General features: G+C 33.2%; 1 protein-coding gene across 1 annotated transcript in view; it reads left to right on the top strand.

Moving 5' to 3' along the window:
• LOC128682943 (proton-coupled amino acid transporter-like protein pathetic) overlaps window positions 1-20199 on the top strand; it is a 40699-nt gene that overhangs the window by 872 nt on the left and 19628 nt on the right. The gene's annotated exons all lie outside the window — the stretch shown is intronic.

Raw genomic sequence — 20199 nt, 5'->3', positions numbered from 1 at the left:
AAGAATCCGCGCTGATAAAATACAGTACTAAATATGGTCGTATTAATTATTGAAATAAATATACTTCCTATGTGTGTGTGGCTTAATAAATTTTGCCTGTTGTTTTAGACACACTACCTATAAGTGGGTTAAATTAATTCCATATAGGGGGAGCATAGCAATTTTCGGAGCCTCTTCCAATTGACATCCAAAACATGAGATTAAGTTGAGCATGTAATTCATGTAATTGCATCATTCAAGTGTTTGTACATTCAGCCTTGGACCCACTGCACTGCTGCTTCTAAAATGGATATGCTGCGCGACTGTGTCTATTCTTTGCTTCGAGTGTATTCACCACCAAAGAGTATAAATGACTACCGTTTACCTGCGACCGACGGTGCATTCAACTTGTGGGCTCTTTATCGTCCCCACCCAAACAATAAAGGGGAGATTTTACACTATTGCGATAACAATCGGTGTAGAAACGAAAAAAAGCGAAAGACACGCAAGTGGATCACCGTTTGTTTTTCGCAAAATGTTGAGGTTACCACATCTAGGTATACTTAGGTTTATTTTAATTTATTTTATGATAGTAAGTAAAAATAAATACAAGAACATCCTTCCTTCCGTATCCTAATCTATCAATGCAAAATGCTATTAACTGCTCCGAAATGAAGATTGTGTAACAAAAAATTAACTATAATAGGAATTATTTTTAACAGACTTAAAAAAGGAAGAGGTTCTCTTCTCAATACGTCGGTCTTTAATTTTTTTTATTGCTTGAAAATGTTCAAGTTTATGTCATCACTTCGCATGTCAAGTCGCTCTTCATATATATTTATAGCGCTGCAATTGTGGTAAATTATAAATAAATAAATAAATCTATTAGGACAAATCACACCGATTGAGCTAGCCCCAAAGTAAGTTCGAGACTTGTGTTACGGGATACTAACTCAACGATACTATATTTTATAACAAATACATATTATAGATAAACATCCAAGACCCGGGCCAATCAGAAAAAGATCATTTTCCATCATGACCCGACCGGGGATCGAACCCGGGACCTCTCGGTTCAGAGGCAAGCACTTTACCACTTCGCCACCGAGGTCGTCAAATTTGCAGTGACCGCTTAGATTGATGTGCTGTTGATTGTACATTGAAAGATTCATGAATTCCATACGCTGCGTGTCGCAGTCTCTTCGAGGTACCTTATCCACCTATCATAAATCTATCTATCTATTTCCTTCTAATTGTCCATGGCAGTGCCAGATAAATCATATCGGGGCCATGCGATCTAATCCCTTTTTATCCTTTGAACACTTTCAGCTCTTTTCAACGTGATAAAATGATGTGCGTAATAGTACCTATTAGAAATATCTATCAGATACATGAAGAACACAAGCAAAAGTTGTCAGCATATGCACGAGACATGAATAAAATTTTAATGTTTAAATTTTGTTTGAATATACTGTGCTTTTTCAACTTTGATGTTGGCAAAATTATCGTTTCGGCGAACGATGGAACCAAAACATAAGGAATGAAGAAGAGGAACCTTCGCACATCAGACCTCCCAGTGGAGAATTCGCTCGCGATTGTTTGTTGAAATTCTAAATTGCGAAAATAACTTAATTAACTGAAAACAGACCATAATAAAATAACGATATAGGCTTCCATGGGAGGTTTTTATGCTCAGCAATGGCGTGAGATCATGGCCGTGGTTTTAAGGCTGACGGACTGTAAATATTATGAAAATAGATAAGATATAATATGGTTAGATTGATACCTAATACGTCTAAAGAAAATGAACAGGCAATTAATTACAATGCCATCGCAAAATAACCATAATGTTACGGTGTGTTTTTGGCTTTTTAAATAAACATGATTCTATTCTATTATGTTAAAAAACAATGAAATACAATATTTTTTAATCTATTTTAATATTTTTTTAAAAACTCTTTGTATGAAATTTATTATAAATTTATATGACAAATTCAAAGTAGTAAATGAATACATAGTCAATGTATATTTTTTGCTTCCAAACAAAATTTATACATACAAAATAGGAATTATATGTGCGAAAGGGCTATATAAGTTTATTTTTGGAGAGCAAACAAGTCATTATTTAATTCTTTGGCATGTTTGTTCTCATTTTATGTTTCGTGCATGGCATAAACAAGGTCAACTGAACCACAGACAGAACTGTCGCTAGAGAAAGTTCTAGAATCGTACAAGATGTATGTATGCATGCGATTATGTACGAATCTGTATGTTCTAGGTAATTTGTATTCGTATCTCATTTTATAGATCTCTAATGTGAATGTATAATAAAATTGATATAAAATTTAAGCGGTAGTTTACCCGAGATTTTACGTTTCTCTCGAAGCTTCGTCGGGTATTATTTGTTGTACCACTTCTCAACCAAAAACTGTTCAGCTGGTCGTTGATTACGAAAAACTGTCCGTATGAAGATAAGCAAATATAAAATCAATTATTTCAAAAACCTATTAGATATACATTTTCATCTGTGTCATGTGTATCATAGCCTGTACGTAGACAAACGATGGACCTATTTTTTATTACTACGGGGAGGTCAGGTTTATCTGCCTCCGACTGTACTCTACGTCACTTCGCATTATTCGAGGACATAACCAAGGAACGCGGCGGAGCATGATTGACCTTTCATCTCTCTACGCGTCTGCCATAAGATCGATCTACGAAGCCAAAATATATTTTTAGAACATAAGTTTTTTCCTCAAGGCCGATCTTTACATATACAATGCAATATTGAGGACAATTAATTGGATATGAAGTAAAACTGGGATTGCTAACGTCTAATCAAAATCGTGTCTCAATTGTTTAATATAGTCCTTACTTATACGCAAAAAGAACTACAATTTAAAAGTCGATTAAACGACACGATTATGATCTAACGTCAAAGATATATGGGTCTGTATAAAAATCAGTAGTTTTTGAGTTTATCGCGAACAGAGGACTAAGATAGTACCACAATATCCAGTGTCACAATGACTTTTAGAGAAACTGCAATTTCCCTCTCCAACTAGTAAAAGTTAGCTATAAGTATTATATAGTCCTTATTTGCTACTATATGCCACATCTGGAGAATTCTGAAAGTTATGAAATCAAGTACAGCCCAGTTTTCAACATATAATTACAATATCAGCGTGTCTGCGCTTCAAGTGCGCATTGTCCATTCGATCGCTGTAAAACAACCCTGTTATTGGTTCTCACATTCTTATTATTTCATAGTAAAGTCATCAGAACAATGTACAGGCAGACGTGAATGAATTATGCTATTGTTTCTTTGGTGTGTTGCAAATTCCAGACTATTGCTATTTGGAAAGTAGCGGCCGGTTTCGGAAGGAATTTTCCATTTCTTCAAGTTGACTAAAGTTGAAAATATTTATGGTTGCGCATTCACCTTTACACAAAGAAGAATGGGTTGAAATTCCTTTAACAAAAGTTTTATTAAGACGAAAATAAAGTTACACTTAATTTTTTTGTTCATTCGAAGTTGAGGGTCTTCAGTTGTAGCTGAATTGCCGACCAATTAAAATTAAGTTATGTATTGTACATCATGCTAACCAAAGTCATTGCAAATTCACCCTTTATGTCTGTGCTTAGGCATAAAGTTCCGATCATGCGGTGGAGTGTACCTAAAGCGCAAATGATCTTTTTCGGTAAATTCCGATGTAGCAATTTCCCGAAAACGTTTTGCTTTAATATTATATCGACTTATTTAAGTTTAAAATCACGTACCTAACTTGCATTATTTGCACGAATACAAACATTCGTTTTAATTGGAGAAGGAAACTTCTTTAACGCGGAATTGGTACCAACTTCCTCATGCAGACAGAGTACGGGCAAATCACTATTACAAAGATAAAGAACAGGTAGTATAGTACCTATCAAGGAATAAAATACGACAACCAAAATAAAGTCCCTTTCAAACAAAACTCAAGTCGTTTATGTCTTTTGGTTGAAGGGAAATCATACAAGGATTTATAACAAAATATCTATTTGTACGTATTTAAAATAATTATGTGTGATTGGCGTTGTAAAACACGTTGTTTTATTGGATTTACGTCTATTTGTTACAATCATATTTAGGTAACAAATTTACAGAATAAAAATCTGATATGACGTGTCTTACATGAAGATTGGTCCGGATTTTGAGATGAAAGTAGTTTTGGTTTTTGGGTTATCTGTAAATTGTACGTATCTAACCTTGGCCTATTACTGTCGCAAACAGTCGCATGTAGTCATTTAACTTTCGGTTGACTGTACTGAAGAACCACCTAAATATTATTCACTGTTTTCCACATTTGATACCAAATTTAAAATTGGAGAAACTAAACATCTGAAAGTAGATAATATATATTTTTTTGTACTACATAATAGCTGGATGTGAATGCCAGAACTTGGCTAACTATAAATTAAATTGCTAATTATGTAATGCTGCCTAGACTGACATAACAATTATAATGAATAGGCACATGCTATGTTGTTCAGATCAATAGCCGTCTTCAATTGATACCAATTAAATTCCGTATTAAAGATTGATCTTGTGAAAATGGTATAAATTAGTAGGTATTCAGTATAACGCGTAACGCGGTGCTTGCGCCGACTTCACAAAAAACAGTACCCTACAGATAAAAACAATGCCTAACGGTAAACTTATATGTCTGTGCCTTTCGAGATAATTTTCAGTAATAATTTCAGAATATTTTTTTATTTTAGTAGAATTTCAGAATTTAAAAACGTATTTTGAATTTATAATGCCTAAGTTAACGGTTACAGGTGAAAATATTCTGTACACTGTATATTTTAACTTTGGCGGCTAGACGCATGCGCGACCTCCAAATTGGTGCGAAGAGTGTAGAGGAGGCGGTCGCGGCCGCGGACCGCTTCGCTCACTCATCGACTTGTAAATGCGCCCAACTTAATTCGTAAACTGGCTTCGTCGTTACCATCATGTATTTAAGGACTATTTCAGCTCGTCGCGGCGGAAACAATCGTGATTTAAGTTTCGAACGCGGCGCTTGGGCAATGGAAATTTCCACCGCGGTTCGCTTGGCGCGCCGGCCTCGCCCCGCGCGCCCCCTACCCACCGAATGCCATTCTTATGGCGCTGTGGCCCCTAGCGTCTGGTCCTTACCACTCTCATGACAGGATCGCCGCATGTCTCGCCCGCTGCGTTCCCCGCGCCGCTTGTTAATGCCCGACTCATCGCCCGTCCATTCAGACCTTTAAACACAAACAACCAGCAATAGAGATTTTTATCGTTAATTAATTCAGTAGACACTTGGCAACACTCGAACACATCTATCCAGGTTTCCCACGCACCTGATAAAAAAAGTCAACTAAAGTAAGATATGCTTGTCTTTGTAATTAGTCACATAGTTGTAAAGGTTTGGTTACACAAAATGTGAAAGAGAAAACTCGCTGTCGCTTTTGTTCTGTTCTGCTTAGCGGCGTGCCGCGGGTGCTCTTGAGAACTTGTGATTTCTCCAGAAACTTCGATTATATTATTTTAAAAACCATTAACACTTTAAGGATATGTGAAAATGATATTTCATCAGTAAATAAATATCTAATTTGTATGATGACGATTTTCATATAGGATGTGATTTTTCATTAGGATGTGATTTTGTACCGGACCTTTGTATTTTATTCCTAAATAAGTATTTTCTACATTTTCTAGATCTTCTAGTTTAACAAATGTCTGAATTAAAGAAGCGTTGATGAAGAGTCTATATGGTAGGTACATTACAGAATTGTAGAGTCACTTTTTATGCGAAATACAAGTGCGTATATCGTGTGCTTGTGTTTATGAAGTTTCGCAAAAATCCAAAGTAACTAGTAAATAAGGTATAAACACACACAACACACAAATCTTACAAGATTCGTTTCGATGCATGCTTTGTCGTTCGCTTCATGTTGTTAGAGACATGCGGTCCTTATTTATAACATATCGAAAAAAAAGTGAAGAGAAAATAGTCAGATTTCAGTTTTCAAATTCGATATAATCAAATTTTGTGAATTTACAAATCTCTTTGAATACAGTTTTTCCCCTTTATTAAAAGGGGATTTATAAGAGGATTATATCCCTTTAAAACATCCACTCTGTGTATTAAAATAGGTACAACTGCAGTAAAAGTGGGCGGATGTTAGGATTGGACTTTCTCTGTGCAACACAGCCTAACCTATTGTCTCTGTACTCTCGTGTAGTTTTGAAAGCTATTTATACCAGTGTTATAGGTTCTGTTCCGGTGCCTTGAATCAATTTTGGTTATTTTTCATTCCTATTCTATTTCACATTATAGCTATTTTACGGGGTTCCAGTCATTTTTCAATGTATTCTTTAAAAGTATTTTTCAGTAAAAAAGTTAAAGTATATGCTTTAAGGTAAAGTATGTTTTGTCTGTTTCTGTCAATTCCAGTTATTATGAAGAGCGACAGTGACATAATATATTTTAGCTTAAAATATGATTTAATTTTTTTATGAAAAAAATCATACAATGCAAAAAGGTAAAGATTAGCAGTAGAAAACTTGGTGCATGAAATTTATCTTATCTCACCTAAGAAAATACATATCCGAGAAATATTCACTACAAACATCTGACGACCCGATACTGTTTTCTCCGGAGGTTTTTCCAAGTTTCCGCCATTTATCAAAAAAGAAAATCTTTAGATTTAAATCTAGACGTCTACAGTTCATAGAAACACTGCAAAAAAATTATTTTTGGTTTCTCAAAATGTATATAAATTAAAATAATCTATAAATTCAGTTCTACTAGACGTAATTAGTTTAGGTAAAAACATGTTTATAAACTTGAGATATAAAAAATAATTTTTCGGCGAAACGCGTTTCTGTCTGAGGTTCCACGCATGATTTAAGTTGACCCAATGTATTTTTTGTCTAGGAAAAAAACTGGAAGGAAGTTTTCTAAGAAGATTGTTTGACTCACGATAATTATTATCGTCTATAACAAGACTTACAGAATTCAAGTTATCTAAATCGATTCGTCACAATGATAAGACAATATAGCTAGAGTTCGTCTCAATTCTTATTCAATTATGATTAAGACCTATTGAAATAGAAATGTCAAATTTCATCTAACTTTGTTTATTAGTTTTTATGAAAAGAAAACCTGGAATTTTCAATATAACTACAATGTTGACAAAGAAATGTCAATGGACTATATTAAACCATTTAACTATTTCATTATTAATCTTAGTAATATTATAAATGTGATATGTGTGTATATTTGTTACTTTTTTATGCAAAATCTACTGGACGGATTGTTATGAAGTTTAGTAGGTACGAGTAGAATATAACTTAGTAACACATAGGGTACTTTTTATCCCGAAATGAATGGGAGAGAAGCCCCAGGGCGCAGCTACTGATCTATAAATTAATATATTGTATTGGTAATGATCTTGAAAATGATTACCATTGAGATTCTTGAAACAGAAATAAACTCCGCAGCTATTAATAGATTCGATAATCTCCGTGGTGTACCACGCCTGACCGCCGTTTAGAGGTCATGGGTTGTGTCTTGAGTTTGATTCCCGTTGCCGTCAATATTTTGTACTTTTAATACAGGCATTTTAATGTCTAAGTATAGTGGTTTTGGCTAGTTTAGTATAATAAATAAGTAAGTAATTGAAATGGCGCATGGGCAGAGATGGGTTCACTCCCAGTGTTATCCACTAAGTAGTTGAGTTGGAACCCGAATTTTTCGAAAAATACTGGAAGTAAAGCCATCTATAAGTATTGTGCACCACGCCATATCAAAATCTTATTTCCAAATTTCCAATTGTATTTTTCAGTTGCCAACATTTTTTTTATTAGTTAACGCATATTTCTCCAACGGCCAGTAAAAATCAAAACTAATGGCGCGATTTCCCCGGCATTCATGGGTTAAATCCATCGATTAACATGAACACGACTCGATAAGATAAGGGTGTCCTTGGTCCTTGGTTTGCTCCAAGCGTCAAACACTGATCTCTAAATATACGCAACGACCAAAGTACACATCGTTCCATACATTTTATTTGTTGCATTTCAAACCTACGCTCTCATGGGACTTCAGGTAGAAATCCTTATACAATATGGAAAATATCACTTTAATGAAGATTCAGATACTGATTCAGAGTCTTCCTCTTGGACCAACGTGGTATAACAACGTTCAAATGTCTGTTGGATGAATACCTCCCTATTTCTTTTATCTATGGTTGATGATGTAGATGATGTCAAACTCTGACATTATCTGACGATTTAAGACGCAATACGATTTTGATGAAATTTCTATGGGGTTTTTTAGCGGAGGTTATAGATGTTTGTCTTTTGTTTTGTTTCTGCCCTTTTCCTCCTTACAAAAACTCTTAAGCATATATATAATTAAGGGATTTTTACAGCTTATAACTATGTAGGTAGTTAATTTAAATGATTTTCATTCTACAGATTCAAACAATACTGATGTCATCGCGCAAATTATTTTTGTCCTTGCTACAGTAATATGGAAAATAACTATGTTTATTACACAATTTTCTTATTATTTACCTTTAAAGTTTTAGGTTATTTTAGTCTAATTAAGTACATATTCTTATTTTATTTCATAGCCTTAATTGGGTTGTAGTAATTAAATTACATTATGCGCAATGCAAGTCACGTTTGAAGTCACGAATTACATGATTACATATTTCAATGAAAATAAGTAATAGATGTATTGTAAAATTAAATTATTGACTGTCATCTACCACATCCAAAATAACTGGTCATATTCTCCATCAAAGACATACATCACATTGATTGAAAGCCAACAAACAATTATATTTTTTATATTTAAAAAAGTTAAGTATTTTTTGGCACCATCGCATTTTACAATGTTTAACATGGACAGAACGAGACAAACAAATCATACATTAGCTTGAAATAAGCCTTATCTTTTTTATGAATAATATTCTGCCATATTACAAAGTTATAATTTGTTAGTTAGATTTCGCCTGCGACTTGACCCGCGTGAATTTCTCAAGACAGAAATTACTTTTTAAAAAGGTAATATAAATGTATTATGTCTTTCTTTTTAATTAGAAGATTGGTTTAATACTTAGACCAAACGGAAATGTATGTCCATATTTATCACATCGCCGTGTCCACATCCACTGTGGACTCTACATAACTCTCGGAAAATATGCTACTTAGTAAAGGAACACTGTTGCGTGTAGAGCCACTATTAAGGGGCTATCTGAACGTGTGCCTCCATTCCCGGGTATTCCCCTCAATATGTATGTGACTCATACAAACATTATATACTTATTCCGTTTTTTCATACAAGTCTTATTATGATAACAACCTTGTCAAACCATTTCTTCTAATGATTTTACAGCGATATAAATTAAAATACTTTTAAGGAAATTACTTTTGTGACTATTAAATTCAATTGAGATTTAATTCAGTGGAGATTGTTTACATGATAGGACTCGTGAGAAAAAATGAGTTATACCTACTCGTACAGTCGTTTATTGAACACTTTTTTGCGGGGCAATCATGGGGTATGTTAGGTGCGTGTGCGTTGTAATATGTAATGTAATAAACAGCAAGGAAGCTCAGACCATACAGAGATGCCCTCGGCATATGGAATATTTAAATAATCTTATGGCTCATCTATCGTGGGTATTAGTTTTCTTTGATATTTTAATAGGACAGTAGAATTGCCAACTCAAACTCAGACACTCAAATCAGATATACTTTTTCAATTTGTTAAAAACAAAAAAAATAATGGTTGCATGACAGTCACAATTATTGGAGTCGAAAAGCCAGTCAATTTTGTTCAACAAACAAATACTAATGTTACTATGAATAAAATTGATTAATTAAAGTGACATTTGATTATCATATTTCATCATGTGAATGCATATAATATATTTTATTTTATACACAGGAAACTACCCTATTATGTAAAAATATAAGTGAACAGACTCTATACGATGAAATAAATAAATGAAGGAAGCTGTTAACTAAAGATATAGTTTGATGATTAGATTAGTATATCTGTCTGGTGAAGTGGAAGTTAAGACACTTGAAATGATAGAATTAAAATGATAAGTTGAAACTTACTGATATTTTTCGATCGCTTTCATTTCTCTTGAAATTTTTGTTTTACTTTTTTAATATGGGTAACTAGCCTTTGCACTCTGCTTCGCCTGCGCCAATATCCAATGGGAACATTTATGGATTTATGGATGAAAGATATCCTATATGTCCTTCTTCGTACTTTAAACTACATGTGTGCAAAATGTACAAAATGCAAGAAGCATTGAGCAGATAAAGCGTGAATGAAGAGGTATCAAACAAACAAACAAACTTAATTTCGCATTTAAAATACTAGTTAGGTAGGATTACGAACAATAGCTTTACACATAAAGATAATAGTAACATACAGCAGTAAACTTACAACCATTAAAAACTAAAATTTTGTGTGAAGATTTGTTACAATATTATGGCGTAAACCATCAACACAATCTGTGTTTACTTAATGTAGATTTTTTAAGTGTTACACAATATCATGTAAGATAGTCTTGGCTATCATACTATCTATAGACAAAAGATATGATCGATAGTTATGGCAAAAGCAATAGTGCCGTTCCAATCTATCGATATATCGAATAGTTAAATAATAATCGATAAAATAATCGATAGTTATGCAGCAATAGTGTAAAACAAATTACTAAACTGTTTGTCCCCTGCAAGCATCAGCTAGGCTCGTTCGGATTTGAAACAGTACTTTTGTTAAAATAACTAAAATTCTCAATGCAACAAAAAAGTTTCACCACATTTTGTGAATATTTACTAACTGTTGGCTGAAATTTGGATATAATAAAAAAACACTTTCCGTGGCAAAATAAGTTATTAAACTTTTCGTTCAAAATCCTTATTAGTTTTTTGTTTTATTTAAAACTTTTGATTGCACAAAATTACGAAAGTTATGTAAGAACTGTGGAATTATTGCCATGGCATTAACAGTCAACCATTAGACCATATAGATATAAAGATATTATACACCATATATTGTGTCTTATATTGGACTTTATGGATGAGGAAACTGGGAAAACGCTCAGAGAGAAAGCAGACTGCCAATAATGGTCAGAAAAACAATTTAAAGGGAATGTGCATTTAGATACAAGCCGCCAAGAAGTTTATGATCAAGAATGTCATAACCATAGATTAAATGCGTGTCATCGATGTACAATTCCACTTTGAAACCGGTCAAAAGCAGTTAAAGTATGTCCGTGCGAACACATACGCCGGTACAGTTTATAAATATACCATTGTACGGAGAAAGTTTGCAATCAGATCACGTTTATGTATGTTCTTATTGTTTAGTTTCGAGTCGCCTTCAGTGATTCAATTTACGGCAATTCATTTGAGGTGTTCCTCGGGTTCTCATGAATTTGGATTATGTGTGTCTCAACACAAAAGAGTTCGTTTTAGAGAAAACTGTCTATCTAGTCTTGATCAGCATTGGGATGTTGCAAACTAAATCAGTACTTTTGCTACTGTATATTAGCTGATCGTGGCAAACTCTCGTTCCGTCCAGTACAACAGGCACGAGTAGGTTCATGGATCTTTCTTCAACAGTTGAACTAGAAAGACTTCTTCGTTCCACCATTTCCAAAACCTTCAATCGTCCAACTTGCAAAGCCATCACCGTCTCATTTTCATTCGAACGTGAAAATTATACTGGATTTAAACCAATTTAAAAATATTTAGATATTTTCTGGAAATGGGAAAAGTGTCCATACTTTAGACTATTTGATAAAAGAGTTGTTTTTCTGTTTAATTTCACTTTCTCGAGCTGGAGTTGGCCTGTGCAATTTTCCGACCAGTTGAATGGAAGTAGTTCTCAACCACCTAACCTATTACTCTTAGAAAACATTTACTCGATATTATGAAGCTTCATTATTTAGTAGTTAATATAAATATTTACATTATTAAACATTTGTCAGGAATTCTTCGATTGATAAAATCTGTTTCGACAGTAAGAACGTTGCAGTAGAATGAATTGACTTTTTGATGACCAGTTTACTAAAATGGTACATCAGTAAATCATGAATATTGGCATTTCTTGGCCTTGGATGTAATTAATCTTGCTCGTGTTATTCCAAGTCTTAATTTAGAACGGGTTCGTCGATCGTCAATAGTTGTTAGTACGTTGGACGCCAAACAGGGATGGGTTTTGAGCATTGTTGAAAAACCTAAAAACAATCTGTAACATAAAACGAAGTCTGAAGCATAAATAAAAATCATAGCCTAATCTTTTAAGGTTATTGTTTTACGCTGACTTTGGGAAAATACGGAGATGAGAGTTTTGACCGGAATTTCTATATCATACTTATTTCAATTAATTGATGGAATATTCTTTAACTGCTTTTAAATCACGTTCCGACCCAGATTTTTCTCTGAATTAAAACATGTATTAATCTTAGTGCTTCTAGAAACACTACCAGTATGTAATATTATTATACTTAGACTTGTTATATAAATATTAAATATATCAAATGTCACTTGCGGTTGTAGGCTAGGTACTCCATCTTGAAACTGATGTACCGTCAGCATATCAACCTAGCCAAACTCATTATTACCGTGGCAACAAGATCCATACAGTTGAGATGCCGCCGACTATACGAGAGATAAACAAAGAAGTCTGTGGCACAGAATTCGGAATAATTAGACAATATAAGTGTCATAATGTCATAGATGTCGCCGCTTGATAAGCGCTGACGCTCACCTTACATCATTCACATACGGCATTGCAATAAAATGGCTGGCTCTGATAACTAAAAGATTCGTGTCTTTTCTATCACTGAAGATAACAGAGGTAGACTTTGGTACAAAGGTCGTCTGTCGTACCTCTGTACTACCAAACTTACAGCAGTGCTTGCATTGTTGTGTTCCGGTTTGAAGGGTGAGACAGTGTATAATTAACGTGCCAAGACCTTAGCAAGAAAGTCGGTAACACCCCTGCTGTCGTGTCTTCTACGGCAATACCATACTGCCGCCTTCACACTGCCGGCAAACAGCTTGTCAAACTTCGGCGGGTTCGGTATACTTTGCCGGTTTTTCATTGCGGCAAATTCAAGCTCTCATACAAATTACGCAATGTTTACGAATTCGCGTCGGCAGTGTCTGAGTTCGGCGACAGTGACATAAGGTAGACTGTATCTCATGCCTGCTTGGTGTATAAAAAAAGCAGTTGCCACTTCTATATGCCGTATTATTAAAAACTCTTTGTCTGACTATCAATTCAAGTTAGGCACGGTTAGGTCTCCCAGACGAGTAATACGAAACTGATACGTTAAATGTAATGCAATTACGTAACACTAAGTATTACTTACCGTGATAAGTCACATTACAGGTTTCCATGAGCGTACTTTCACGTACCTGGCAAAGAATTTCATACAGAATTATCATTTTAATCGTCGACATAATAGACAGATATTTTCGTTTTATATTTATTTTAAAAAGTACAAAAATGTATTACTCATTTAATTGTAAAAATCTATATATATTCTCTTTATTGTAACATGAAAAATGTTACCTACATATAAACAATGAATCGTTATTTTCGGTTTAATTTATTTAAATGACAAACATACGCTTCGCCATTTAGCAATAACTGAAACTGTTAGCTATATATAGCATTCATTATATCCTTGGCAAGCATGACGCCAGTAATACTCACATATTATTACATTTTAAAATATCAATCAATGACCTTAATTGATTTGGTATTATATACTTTGTCTCCGGGCGCCTTTAAAACGGCGAAAAACAGAAATCTTTCCTCAATAATTTGGCGATTTGTTGACGGCGAAAAAATGCTCGTTGGAATTATCCTAACAGTAAGGCAATGGTATTCCCATGATAGATATAATTACCATGAAAATTACCTAATGCAAAATTAAATACATCGACTAAGTGACAATGACTTGCAGAAATCTTAGTGATCATATTTTTTTTATAAAATGTAGGTATTTGTAATATGCTGACTTTAATAATAATTACTTAGTAAGTAATAAGATTGTTTATTCAATATTCAAGTAGATGATAGCTTACGCTACCGAGCTGAGCAGTTCTATCCAAATTATTGAAAATCAAATCAAATTTTTGACTAAAAAAACACGCACTCTTGTAACCCTGTAATAAAATAAATTTACAGTAAGCGTTTATTTATTCAAACCATATATACATATGCGGGCCGTAAAACTTAGGCAGCATAAATTATTTCCGTTTGCCTAAAAAATAAAAGGTGTTTGATCTATGGACGGTCAAGCGCGAGCGTGCACGCGGCCACCGCGTGCAAAGCGCGTGCTATGAGCAGCTTGGCTTCGCGGAACAGAATTCCATTCCAATCTGACCAAATCTGAACACTGGAACACACATACTCATCTTATATATGTGTGAGCGGAAGTACAGGCATGTGCTAGATTATTGAATGTTTTTATTGCACAATATTAATATATTATATAAAGAAAGATATTTATGTAGTTATTTTGTGGATCTATATTTCATACAAGACGTTGCCCGGGGCTTCGCTCCCGTGCAAATTTTGAGATAAAATATAACCTCTTTATAATAATAGTATAGATAAGTATTTTTTTTAATGTTTAGCATGTAAGAATTAATGTTAAATGAAGTTAACAATAAATAAATATTAGCTGTAAAAATATTAAAAGATTTTCTAGACTTATTTAGTTATACCTATATGTGTGTATTTTTTATTTGCTATGCGAATTTTATAGATTATGCGATTGCGAATTTTAATATTTCTGATCTGTTTTAGTGTTTCAACATTGCACAGCAAGTTTATCTCTTTTTGGTGTTAATTTCAATTTATTATAACAAATAATACTACGATTGTAATAATATTGTTTTACAATAATATTATTCAGATCCTCTAATATTGTTACCAACTACAAACTTTGGTGGTTTTAATAGAATAAATTATTAAATAAATAATGCCATTCGTTCTTATACACTATCTATAAGTAGTAAAAAATCTATATATTGCATAAACGTGTTACGAATACGTGTACATGGTGTAATTTACATTATTCAACAAAATAAATAATTCAAGGTAACGCTCAAAATTTCACACTTGTTCGATAAAATTGACAATTTTATTTTCGGCCATCTCATAGATAATTGTAATTACTTAAATATGGTGTCGTCTAGCAGTGTCAGCTTTACCTAGCCACCCCTTTGCATTCAAGGGTACCTTCGCGTTAGTTCGCTACAAATGCGATGGGTGGCGCCCTCGCCAGGGAGTTCTTATTACTTTTAATTTTTCCGAGTTTCCACAGATAGAGCTTGTGGTCCTTGAATATTCATGGAGATATGAATTTTTTTTGGAAAAAAGTTTTGTTGAAATAATATCTTATCGTCATCTATACTTAACAATAATAAAGAGAAACGGGCACTGTTGCTACTTTTAAATGTTTTTTTAGAATAATCTATTATTATTAAATAATTATCATTTCATTTTCCGGGTTTCCGCAGAATTTCTAAGATGGGCCAAATGAAAACAGTATCATATTAAATATTTTACAAAAAGACATCTTTTATCATTATTTTCTAGGAACGTCAAAATCAAAATATAAAAAGTTATTTTTTACGCGTTTGCTTTTCTAATACATAAATAAATTAAATAAATTACAATATTTATTATTTATTGCTACAATAGATACGCAAGAACAAAATGTTGCGGACATAATCATTACTTAAATTATGACATGGATAACATACAAGAGTTGACGTGATTGTAAATGGGTAATAAATACTAATGTTGCACCAGTTAACTTTGACGTTGACTTTAGCCCGCGCGTCGTCGGCGACGTTTACTTAGACAATATGGCATACGTTGCGTTTTTCTGCGCAAGTTAAAGCTAACGTCAAAGTTGACTGGGGCAACCAACGGGCAACCCACTCTAATCCATCCCCTAAATCATGTACTGAAGTAGAGTTAGCAACAATTGATTTATTTAGGGACATTTTTACAATTTCTTAAAGTATCGCAGTTTTCGTGAATTGTTTGATGACAAAAAAACGCATATTATGTGTTTCCGAGATCCGGGCCACAACTAAAAACAATATGCTATCTTAGTTACTTTAGTACTCATATATAACTTGAAAGTTCATTATGTTTTAGCGCGTACTGTAGAACAAAATAAAATGGAAACTCAAGCCAATTTTTCACCATCACGTGTATGACCACGTGATTTCTAGTGACATAACTTAGTACCTAATCTTTAAAATTAGCGATCTCACTTCTAGCTACCTCGACACGATTTGGATTTCTAGTATAACTAGAAATTTGTTCTGCCCGTGGCAAATAGTATCTAGTAAAATTTTCATACATATATCTTGCGTCTTTCACCCACTATTTCACCCCTTTTTTAAATCTATGTTCTGTAAAGAATCCCTTTGTAACATTCAAGATTTATGTTCAGCGGTTTTGTCTCAGCCGCCATCTTTTTTAATACCTTATTAGTTAAGGTCTAGTACATTGGTAATTCCGAAAATGGGTATATGCTGAAATAAAAAAATCAACAACTTAATCTGACTGAGTGACTGAACTATTTCCTTGTTGCCAACATTAATCTAGACGCCATCTTGATTGGCCTGGCGTGAGGCATTAGTGTTAAGAATACGTGATCAAGTTTTTAAGTGTTTTTCGCGCCATTTTTGTTTATTTTCATAATATCCCAATTTTCTCCTACACTAAAAAATATAATTTGACATGTTAAATGTTTGATTTGAAGAACCTAATAACATGTTTAAGATTCTAATACAATTAGTAATACATACATCATTTTATTGAATACACAGAGGAAAAACGATAACCGAAATCTAGTCATCTCTTATACATTTCTAGCGTATTACCAATGCACCTTATAAGGCATAATGCACCTTATATTACTTTTTCACGAAAACACACTCTTCATTTGTTTAGTAGGGATATACTGAATTTGGTTTTGTGACAGTAAGGGGGGGGATTTAATTCTTTCATTTATGGGGTGAGCTATGTTTTCATTGGAAGCGGACTACGGTGGCTTCAATAATAATTCTTAATGAATCGAAAATTAAACATTACAGCGCTTCGGTATTTTATTGTTATTTTTTATTGCCTGTTATATCTTTATGGTTAAAGATATGACGTTTCGATTAAATTTTATTTCATGAATTACTATCTCTCCTATGAAATTAAGTTTACTTTTATTAGATAGGTATTTGCTTACGTATTTATTTATTAAGTATCTTCTGATGAATGATAGTAAAAGATTGTCATATGTCTTATGATATCGTTCCGTGGTTGCCGTATAAGACGACTAAGGGATATTTAGCGTTGAAGCATCAGCAACGTTACAAATTACTAAATAATTTGGACCAAACAAAATTATTTATTTATTTCACACTTATAGGTCTTATCTATTTATTAAGCCCAATCTTTTTTCAATTCCCAAAATTAATTTTTTTTAAAGTATTTTACGTTCCGATTCCATAGCTATTCTATTTTGTTACTAGTTGTTTACATTTATCCACTTATAGGTGACTAGATGTTGTCCGGGGCTTTGCTCCCGTCGGAATTTTAAGATAAAATGTAGCATATAACAATCTTGGATAATATACCATTCTAATGGAGAAAGAATTATTTAAATCGGTTTGGTAATTTCGGAAATTACCCTCCTCGAACATACAAACTCACCGCTTACCTCTTCATAATAATAGTATAGATAATTATCTTTTTATCTTTATTGGATATATGCTGTATTTGCAATTTATCTTTGCATTGTATGTACAAAAATGGCGAAAAGTTTTAAATGGCTTTTGATGTGTATTTATGTTCGTTTTCTGAACAGATAAAATGAAAATTATAAATACAATCTTAAATTCAGAATGAAAGTGGAATATTTATAAATGTATGTTTATGATTGAGGCTCGTGCCACCGGTTAGTGATTGGTCAACACACGTGCCAATTTGGCGCCAAAGCGGGGGAGTCCAGACCGTGACGTCACCTAATGCCACATGCTACCAATATTAGCGCTCCCTTTGTAATTATAAATGAAGGCGAAACATAGTTAGGTACCTAATTTGAGTGGCACTTTTCAGTTTTTATGAAAGCAAAAAAAAAAGAAAACATGATGGAGTTTTTCAAAATGGACGTGAAACGTGTGATAATTAAAAATTGCAGCAAAACCATTGGGGTTGTCAATCCAATATAATAATCGTATCTTAATGGTATTTAAAGCCCCGAAACCGTACCGTAAAAAGGAATCCTATTCATAAAATTAACCCTTAACCCTTACTAAGCCACGTTAAGGCTTTGCCGTACCATGATAATTTTCGCAGATCGTGTTATTACTTCAATATATAAGTACTTATTGCGTTTATTAGAAGTAAGTACTCTTGAAAAACTGCTATGACGACCGACACCCAGGAAGGAAGCAACAAGACAATGCCCTATTATGGTTTGACTTTGCGCCCGCGCATATGATCTTATAATAACACGGATCGTGTGTGCGCATGATAACATGAAATGAATTTGTTCACGCTCATGCAAAGCAAAAACAGCTCACGCCTTTGATGGATTATTTCTATAAAAAGATTGAAAAAACTGTTATCCAATATCATTATTAATTATACTTAGCAAGCCATTAGTGTATTGAAAATTCTTCAATAGTCTATAATTATGTAGTAGAGTTAAAAACTCAGAAAAATATATTTTAATCAATTCTATACTTGATAATATAAATAATACATAATTCAGTCATAAAGTCCCTGGTTTTAACTACAAATTTATCGGAAACATTTTAAAAAAATAACAGATTTAAAAAGTTCTATTGCTTCAATTGAGATTTCATGGTAAATAATGATTGAAAACCAATTAATTGGAGGTACTTTTTTTGCTCTCCCGTCATTTCTGCAGCGATTAGAATGACCTTGCTTGTCGAGACCGTGAGGAAGCGGTTGATAAAACCTTATTAACCATGATATTGACATGGGAAACTGTATTACATTTTATACATATATACCAATACCTAAAAAAAAATTCTTTAGGTAAGTATGAATTTAATTTTGTCACAAAGACAAATTCAACAAAACACTAAAATTTTGTAACAAGTTTAATAAGTAATCATCATAAACGTGATATTTAATGTATAATAAATATAGCTTTCTTTGCGAACATTTTGTTTAGCAAGTTGTGACGTCATTTCTACGTGTCATTTAGTAGGGAGCGATTGGACGAGTCCAAAAAGGTGTGAAATTATTTTTGTGATATCTCTGAAAGCATTGTCATTATCACCGTAATTCACACTGGTGTTTCTATTAATATTCCCTCGAATAGTCATAAAACACCATTTTGTCAACTAGTCTATTGTTTAGTTGCGTAAAAACCAATATACATATGACGTTACGAATGTGTGAATCATATTTACTCCTAAAATTGAAATGCCTTTAAAGTTATTCGAACATATAGATAGATTCATATTGTTTGACTTGAATTTTAAAACTATAAATATTACTCTCAAATGTTGGGTATATTTACAATACATAAGGTTTAGTTCTAAGAACACACTAACTGTGATAGAGCTGTTTATGTTTTATTAAATTATTAATCCATACTATCCATACGAATATACTAATCCAATATATATATATGTATATATATATATATATATATATATATATATATATATATATATATATATATATATATAACTCTTGCGTTACTGAGTGACTGACTGACAGACAGCACGGCCGAAACTACTGGGCGTAGAAAGCTGAAATTTGTTGTGTAGGTTCCTAGGACAGTGTAGGGGAGCACTAAGAAGGGATTTTCTAAAATTCCCACGGGAAACGGACTTTTGCTTACTTACGAAGTTGTGGGCGAAGGCTAATAATATTATAAAGAGAAAAGATTTTATATTTTTGTTTGTAATTAATAAACTTAAAACTACAGGAGTGAATTTGATGAAATTTGGCACAGAGATAGACGAAAAGACAACATGTTACTCCTTTTTTGAACACACCTTACATATGTAACATCATGGTCCGGATTGAAAAACACTTGAATGGCGTCCACGTCACTCGCTAAATTGAGATCTATTAAAAGTTTTCAGCCATCTTC

Source organism: Plodia interpunctella, chromosome Z (genome assembly GCF_027563975.2).
Source record: "Plodia interpunctella isolate USDA-ARS_2022_Savannah chromosome Z, ilPloInte3.2, whole genome shotgun sequence".
Taxonomy (NCBI): domain Eukaryota; kingdom Metazoa; phylum Arthropoda; class Insecta; order Lepidoptera; family Pyralidae; genus Plodia; species Plodia interpunctella.
The sequence above is the reverse complement of the archived record's forward strand: the minus strand, read 5'-3'. Positions and strand labels throughout refer to the sequence as shown.